At 45.7% G+C, this 6,482-nt stretch overlaps 1 pseudogene; it reads right to left on the minus strand.

Moving 5' to 3' along the window:
- Positions 1-3,958: 3,958 nt before the first annotated feature.
- LOC100357783 (palmitoyltransferase ZDHHC5 pseudogene) lies at positions 3,959-6,061 on the minus strand (annotated as a pseudogene).
- Between the last annotated feature and the right edge of the window lie 421 nt (positions 6,062-6,482).

A 6,482-nucleotide genomic window follows, 5' to 3' on the forward strand; every position in this document is an offset into this window, starting at 1 on the left:
TATCCATATTTCATGCTTTAATGTCTAATACTTTTTAAAATTTATTTATTTATTTATTTGAAAGTCAGAGTTACACAAAGAGAGAGGCAGAGAGAGAGAGATCTTCTGTCCAATGGTTCACTCTCCAGATGGCCGCAACAGCCGGAGCTGTGCCGATCTGAAGCCAGGAGCCAGGAGCTTCTTCCAGGTCTCCCTCATGGGCACAGGGGCCCAAGGACTTGGGCCATATTCTACTACTTTCCCAGGCCATAGTAGAGAGCTGGATCGGAAGTGGAGCAGCCAGGACTAGAACCAGCACCCATATTGGATACCAGCACTTCAAGCCATGGCGTTAATCCACTGTGCCACAGTGCCGGCCCCTAATGTCTAATACTTTTATATTAGAAGCAACACTTTTCTGGTGCTTAAAGCTCATTTGCTCCATGATTCTGGGTTTTTAAATTTATCTTAAAGATTTATTTTATTTTGAAACAATCATGAAGGGAGTACAGTTCAGAGTAGGCAAACCAACCCCTGGTACAAATCACCCCTGTGAGCTGCCTCACTGCTTCCTGAATATTTCTTTGAATCAGAAATAACCTGAGCAACTAATTGTTGACCTGGTATCATTGGCTGAAGGTGTTTCAGATTTGTAGAAACCAGATTTAAATTCAAACTGAAATCTAGGGAAATGTATTGGTAAGTATCAAACTTGCACATGGTACTACCAGGGTAATATCTCTTTTAATATTTTGTTCAGCTGTTATTGGACATAGTTTTTTTTTTAAGATTTATTTATTGATTGAATGACAGAGGTAGAGAGAGAGAGGGAGACAGAGAGAAAGAATTTCCATCCATGGTTTACACCCCAGTTGGCCACAATGGCCAGAACTGGGTTGGTCCAAAAGTGGGTACCAGGAGATTCTTCTTCCAGTTCTCTCACAAAAGTTCAGGAGCCCAAATTCATGGATCATTTTCTGCTGCTTTCCTAAGCACATTAGCATGGAGCTGGATTGGAAGTGGAGTAGCTGACACCATAGGTGGTGACTTTACCATTATGCTACAATGCTGACCCTGGAACATTGCATTTAAGAGAGCTCTCCCTGGGGCCGGTGCTGTGGTGTAGCACGTAAAACCACTGCCTGCAGTGCTGGCACCCATAAGGGCATCTGTTTAAGTCCTGGCTGCTCCACTTCTGATCTAGCTCTCTGCTCTGGCCTGGGAAAGCAGTAAAAGATGACCCAAGTCCTTGGGCCCCTGCACCTGTGTGGGAGACCCAGAAGAAGCTCCTGGTTCCTGGCTCCAGATCAGCACAGCTCTGGCTATAATGACCAATTGGGGAGTGAACCAGTGAATGGAAGACTGCTCTCTCTCCCTCTGCCTCTTTTTTTTTTTTTCTGTGTGTAACTCTAATTTTCAAATAAATAAAAAAATATAAAATAAAAAGAGAGCTCTCTTTTTTTGTAGCTAGAGATCTCTGCCCTGAGAAATTGCTTTCTAACTTGGTTTTTTACAGATCTGGCCTAAACAGCAATTGTGATCAGAGCTCTATTTTTATTGCCCCTTAGCACTTATTTTGCAAAATTAATAAATTGTATTTGGAAACTATGAAAGAAAAAGATGTTTTACTATAATACTGCTTGACCTCCTTGAGACTGCATAAGTAATGGCCACTTAAAAATCTCTGAGTGGAGTTGGGCTGTGATGTAATGGGCTAAGCTACCACCTCAGGTGTCTGCATCCCATGTGGGCATTTCTAGTCCTGGCTGCTCCTCTTCTGATCCAGCTCTATGCTGTGAACTGGAAAAGCAGTAGAGATTTGGCACATGCTTGGGCCTCTGCACCCATGTGGGATACCCAGAAGAAACTCTTTTCTGACTTAGGATTGGCCCAGCTATGGCTGTTGTGGCCATTTGAGGAGTGAACCAGATGGAAGACCTTTCTCTATAAATCTACAGATGGTCTGAGTGGAGGCTTCTTGGTAATAGAATTCAGTTGTTTGCAGTTGATTGTTACATATTTTCTCATGAGTTGTCAGTGAGGTCTGCCTTCTATCATTTCCTTCAGTAGGCTCCTGAACTTCCATGCAAACACCATTATTCATAGGTCATTCAAAACACCAGCAGCAGTGAGTGTCAGCCAAAATATGAAAAGAGAATGGAAGATGTTTTCACTAAGGTTAAAATTATGTTCTGTGTATTAAATACCATGAATCAGAATCAGCCTTTTGAGTTTTCTTTCACAGGAAAATTGTTCAAAATTATAGCTTTAAGAAGCTGGCACTGAGTCATAGCTGGTAAAACCACTGCCTGCATTGCCATTATCTCATATGGGCACTGGTTTGAGTCTCGACTGCTCCGCTTCTGACCTAGCTCTGCTGTGGCCTGGGAAGGCAGTAGAAGACGGCCCAAGTGCTTGGGCACCTGCACACATGTGGGAGACCCAGAAGAAACTCCTGGCTCCTGACTTTGGATTGGCCCCATTCCAGCAGTTGTAACCATTTGGGGGAGGTAAACCAGCCAATTGAAGACCTCTCTCTCTCTTTGCCTCTGCCTCTTTGTAACTCTTCCTTTCAAATAAATAAAAAAAATCTTTTTTTTAAAAAAAAGGCTGCTGTTGAACACTCCCAAATGGAGGAATTGTTACAGCAACTTCAAATGGTTTCATTTGCCTGAGATACAGCAAGTCAATCACTGACTCTGGGGTAGTTAAAAAAAATTATAGCTTTAATTATATAGTATCTCAGTTTCTTCAGACATCTAGGTATTGCTGTTAAGTATAAACTGGGTAAAGCAAATTAGATAAATGTTTCTAAATATAAACTTAAGTACTCTTCTTTTTTTGTTTGCTGATAGATCAGGATTTTTCTCATTTGTCAGTTTAAAATGGCTAATCAGAATAAAAAAATGAAAGGGACTCTGTGAAGAGGCTGTGGTCTCCCCTATTTAGAGATTAGAACCCAGGTATCTACCCTACCCAGCACCATACTAAGGTGGGCTGAGGGGTAACTCCCAAGGGACATTTGGAAGGGCCTAGGCCTGCCACTCCTTTCCTTTATTCTGTTTTTGGCATGTGATAAAAATTATTGCAATTTGGATTTTTCTCTCCTGTCCTTGGACTTTAAAATCATCTTACCTGTAGGCTAGAGGAAGCTCTGAGGGGCTCACTTAAGAAAGCCACCCTAATCCCTCTCTCCCAAGAAGTGTGTGGGGGGGTTTCTAATAGTGTTTCAAATGAGGCCAGATGCTTTTCCTGATCCCCCTCCTACCACCACCACCAATGTCATAGAGCTGTGATCCCTTTCCTGGGAAACTAAATGCCAATAAGCCTACAAAACTAACTTTCCAAAAGTCCTTTCCTCTTTTAACCAAGAGCTCAGACTCACCTCTCCCCAGGTTTCTTTCCTGATCACTTAGCACCAACAGGGGGTTCTACTACTTCCTTAGTCGGTAACAGACAAGAGAGGGAACCATGGGGGAAAGGAATACGGTGTCTCCCCTCTTTTCCTGATGGTCTGAGGACCAGGAACAGTAAGATCCTACTTCTTATACATATCCAACCCTCATTTTTCCATCCCAGGATAGATATATAAAATTTCCTTGATATTTACGCACATACCTGGTAATGCAGAAGAGGAAAAAATAGAATCTGTAACAATAATAAAAAATTATTTCTGGTTTAAAATATGATCTGGTTCTCTCCAGGGCAAGCAATTGCACAAATGTCCACTGAGTCAGGTCCAGGGATTAGGGAAGGAAGATCTTAAAAGGTAAAAGGGGGGAGTTACTACCCCAGCTCAGGGCCCCAACTCTCCAACTCTGTTGCATTTTATAAAACACTCATCCTCTGGGAATCAGTGTTTTAAAAAATGTCCATGCAGGGGAAGGGAGCCTTTTGAGGGAAGGAAAGTGGCTACCTGGGGCCCTTTGTTGAAGGCACCAAAAGGGTAGAAGGTAGGGGAAGGGGAGGGGCTGAAGGCTCACACCATAAGCTCATAGGTGGTACCACCCACTCCTGATACTTTCTTGACTCCTCCCCTTGTGGGGCCAGGGAAGGCTGAGCATGTGCTCTTGGGTTGCCCGTTGGATTTGCTGTGAGCGGTCTTGAGCTGTACTTCACCTTTAGGCATCTGTAGTGGCTGAAAGTCCACTTCCTCTGTCTTAGAGACACCAGGTGGGGCTTTTTGGCTGCTGTAAGATGTTGAATGGCCCAGATATGGGGTGATTGGACCTGGTTCAGGGGACCCTAGTCCCCGGGCCATTAGCCTTTCTGGCTTCCCAAAATGTGGGAAAGCTGGGTGTCCAAGTGGAGTCTTGCCCAATGGTGATCCCTTCGAATCATCTGAGAAGGAACTTGTATGAGGGCATTGCCTGAGCCAGCTGTTGATTGAATGCCTGAGTTTCCCAATCTTGGTTCTTACTCATGGCCTGGGAGAGGGGGTGACTGGTGCAGCAGCTTCTCTCATTCTTGGAGGAAGGCCACAATATGGCACCACAGATTGTAATAACGGACTGGTGAGGGCTCTCATGTTGGGCCTATTGGCACCAAATGTGGATGCCTCTTGGCTTCCCATTGTTGGGCCAGGCGGGCTGACAGGAAGGGAGAGGTATAGCTTAAAGCCAGGTCTGCCTCAGGCCCTGCCTGCACTGATTTGAAATCAGGGCTGTCTGAAGAAGAGAGCAGGCTGTCATAAGACAGGCTTCCATTGCATGCCTGGTTGGCTAGGCTCTTAAAGGAGGTGGAAGTGATGCCTTCTCAATGAATGGACTGCAACTGGTCCAGCACAAAACCTGTTCTCTGGGCTGACTTGAGGCTGGAGGAACAAAAGTCACTGGAAAGTGGGTTGAAGTGAAAGCTTTTGCCAAAGGTGGGAGAACAGAAGCTCTCTGGTTCCAAGCTGGGCTCTGAGTGGTAACTGGGATGATGGCTGCTCTCTGCAGTTGAGGATGGGCTCCTTCAAACTGTCCCCATGACAAACTTGGTGCTGGAGGAATGAGGCAGGGCAGCTGATGTACTGCTGCTACTATAACCTGGCCGATACTTGTACATGGTTGGTGTGGGAGGGCTGTCCTTGCCCAAAAGGCTGCTATATCCATTAGTAGCCAGGCTGAGGTGTGTTTGCAGTCCCATGTAACTGCTCAGGTCTGGCGTAGGAGGAGGCCAGGGTTTGGCATTTGCAGACTGGCTCTCTGTTATTTCCAAGCTTCCCTTAGACTTAGTTCTCCTGAGCTCTCCCTGGATGCCATTATCCATGATCGTTACAGTAATCTGACATCTGACACTTCTGGCTGAAGGAAGGGAGGTCTGATTACAATTGTCTTCTTTTTTTGGTCTTTCCAAATATCTGGGTGCTGAGGAATTGCAAATTACACAGCCAACATTGTTACAGCAGCCAATGGTGAAGGGGTTCACACCTCCCCGGAATTTACCCATAACCTTTTCATTGGCTGTGCGTCCCCAGGCCACCAACACCACATGAAACCCTGTGAGGCCAGCTACAGGGATGAAGAATAGGCCAGCCACATACATCACTCCATTGTGACAGCTGTGAAGACCCCTGAGAGCTCCTCTATGTGGTAGAGGACACAAAGGAAGCCAAGGCCAAATACACCCTTAGAGTGGGCTGTCAAGGAAAGGAAGAAGAGGAAGAAATAACGGTAGTTCCAATGACCAATACAGTTGTTCACCCAGGGGCAGGGATGATCAAATTCCTCCACACAATTATCACAGACACTGTGTGGGAATGCCGAGGACAGTAGAAGTGGCTGGTGGCACACCCTTTCATGAGCACCTCGATGCCCTTCATCTCCACTGCTTTGTAAAGGGGAGCTTGAAAATCTTCCTTGTCCTCATCTTCCTCAGCTCAGGGGAAAATGCCTGGGTCCATGAAGGTGGCCCTACTGTAACTGGCCAGAACAAAGAGAAACATAAATTCATTGTAGATGGGCACTGCAGGTGACACATTCAGGCTTAATCCTGGACACGTACAAGCAAAGAGTGTGGTAGCTCTCTTTAAGAAGATAGCGGCTGCTGAGGCCAGGAAATGTTTCTGGGTTTGTCTCTTTCCAGACTCTGCAGGCATGTTGGAGCTCTGAAGGGAGATCTGCCCTGCCGCATAGCCCAGGCCCACACAGCGGCAGAATGGACAAGACAATGGGATAAGGGAACCAACAGAGAAGAGTACAGAAAAAAAAGGGAAAATAAAAATTTAGAATTATCATCCTTCCCCCTCCCGAATAAAATTGAAGGTAAAAATATCTCAAATGAAGGAAAGCAGAAGAGGAGATTAAGAAACACAACTTGGGGGCTGGTGCTGTGGTGTAGCAGGTAAAACCACCACCTGCAGTGCCAGCATCCCATATAGACACTGGTTTGAGTCCTGGCTGCCCCACTTCTGATCCAGCTCTCTGCTATGGCCTGGGAAAGCAGTACAAGATGGCCCAAGTCCTTGGGCCCCTGCACCTGCATGGGAGACCTAGAAGAAGCTCTTGGCTTCTGGCTTC

Source organism: Oryctolagus cuniculus, chromosome 1 (assembly GCF_051225735.1).
Source record: "Oryctolagus cuniculus isolate XC-2025 breed Fujian yellow rabbit chromosome 1, ASM5122573v1, whole genome shotgun sequence".
Classification (NCBI taxonomy): domain Eukaryota; kingdom Metazoa; phylum Chordata; class Mammalia; order Lagomorpha; family Leporidae; genus Oryctolagus; species Oryctolagus cuniculus.